This window comes from Cololabis saira, chromosome 11 (assembly GCF_033807715.1).
Source record: "Cololabis saira isolate AMF1-May2022 chromosome 11, fColSai1.1, whole genome shotgun sequence".
In the NCBI taxonomy this organism is placed as follows: domain Eukaryota; kingdom Metazoa; phylum Chordata; class Actinopteri; order Beloniformes; family Belonidae; genus Cololabis; species Cololabis saira.
The window spans coordinates 45,059,360-45,061,298 of record NC_084597.1 but is presented as its reverse complement, the minus strand read 5'-3'; the positions used below and the strand labels follow the sequence as shown (position 1 = coordinate 45,061,298).

The 1,939-nt window shown below is 41.2% G+C and overlaps 2 non-coding genes across 2 annotated transcripts; both read right to left on the bottom strand.

Moving 5' to 3' along the window:
* Positions 1-74, bottom strand: trnat-agu (transfer RNA threonine (anticodon AGU)). The gene has a single exon. It is a non-coding gene; the product is annotated as a tRNA-Thr (tRNA).
* Positions 75-1,170: 1,096 nt separating this feature from the next.
* Positions 1,171-1,244, bottom strand: trnat-agu (transfer RNA threonine (anticodon AGU)). Its single transcript has one exon. It is a non-coding gene; the product is annotated as a tRNA-Thr (tRNA).
* Between the last annotated feature and the right edge of the window lie 695 nt (positions 1,245-1,939).

Here is a 1,939-nt window from a genome sequence, read left to right as displayed (position 1 = left end):
AGGCTCTGCTGGGATTTGAACCCAGGATCTCCTGTTTACTAGACAGGTGCTTTGACCAACTAAGCCACAGGGCCTCCACAACCGCTCACTTACCTCGTCTCAGACATCAAAACAGTATGGAGCTAGAACGGTCTCATAATTCGCAAATGCACACACCATTTCACAAATGCACACACCGATCCGCAAATGCACACACCGTTTCACAAATGCACAGGACAATTCACACGTGCGTAAGACAAGATACACAAATGTATTTTTGTCATCGGTTGCTGCATCGGCAGAACGAAGAGCTCTCCCGACGGCTCTGGTTGAACGGCCCGACAAACCATCTCTGATCACGCTGTTTTCTTTACCGAGATCACAAGAAAAGCAGAAGAGTGATCTCCTCTCCATCCTGTTTGCTGTCTTGTTTATTTATCTTTACTCCACCAACTCCATATATTGAATCACTTTTCTAACCGAACGGCGCTAACGCAGTTCAAACAGCAGGTGTATCCGCCCCTTTAATCTGATTGGTTTAGAGTAAGTCGTGTTTTATCCACTGCTCTGCGTCCCCCACGTGGGGTGCGCTCTTATGATTGGCTGAAACAAAGGAAGACATCTGATTGGTTGCAGATCCTTCTGTGTTAAAAAAAAAAACATTTTTGGATTGATCACGTCAGGGAAGTCTTAAAAGTCCCACGCAAATCCAGCGCAGCTCACAGACAAAAAAATGTTTGTAAATCAGGTTATATTTGTGTGCGCATAGAAAATACATTTGTATATCTTGTCCTACGCACGTGTGAATTGTTCTGTGCATTTGTGAAACTTGTCCTTGACCTTTTTAAGCGAGGTCAAACTTGGAAAGTAACTGACTGTCAGAAACACCACGTAAAGAAATACACATTTGGTCAAGAAGAATTGGAGGAGTACCCCACCTTGTGGCACGAGTGAAGAACAGCAATGCATTAAAGTGACTAAAAGGAGAAGAACCAGACATTACCTCCCTCTCAAGCAGTCCACATCTCTTAAAAGAACTTGAATGTGTGAATTAACTTTGGGTAAGAAACCTTCAATGTGCCTTTCTTTTGTTTAAGCTACATGTCATTTTTCCATTTCACCACCATGGTTGAACCATGAATGAATGAGACATCTATAATCTTTTTCTCATGCAAAGACAGATGAGTCTAGAGGCTCTGCTGGGATTTGAACCCAGGATCTCCTGTTTACTAGACAGGTGCTTTGACCAACTAAGCCACAGGGCCTCCACAACCTCTAGAACAGTAAGTTCTAGTGTCCTACCTCACATTCACTCTTTACAGGTCACTTGAACCAATACAAAACAGGTTCAAGTGACTAAGATCAGGGTTTGGGTTTGTATTTTGTTTTTTTTTTTACGTTATTTTTTTTCATTATTTATTTTTATGTATTTTTTTCCTTTTTTAAATCATTCATTCAGGATTCCCTCCATCATCTGTTGACCTTCAGCGTCTGCGTCGGACAACTCTCCTGCGTCTGCGGGCGACGCGGGTCCTACGGACTCTCCGGCGCCTGCGGACGGGGCGAGAGCTCTGTCTGCGTCTGCGTGGCATTGTCAAAAGATGTGATGAGAACTAGTAAGAAGGAGTTCTAGTTATAAACTCTGTTACAAGCTTGTTGATGGAATGGAATGTTAATGGAATTGATGACATCATATATTCTTCAATGGAATTAATGACATCATAACTTGATGACATCATATCTTCTTCAATGGAATTAATGATCATATTATTTGGGGTTTTTGGTTTAGTTTTTACTTCATAACAGTGATGATGTCATAGAAAAAAAAGAAAGCAGATTTTTAATTACTTTAAATTACAGAATAGTGAATAAGAGAATGATGACTGTAATAAACACATCTTACAGGGTTTTTAGCTGTGATTTCACCTGATAAGTCTGGAAACCGCCGCAGACAACAGTG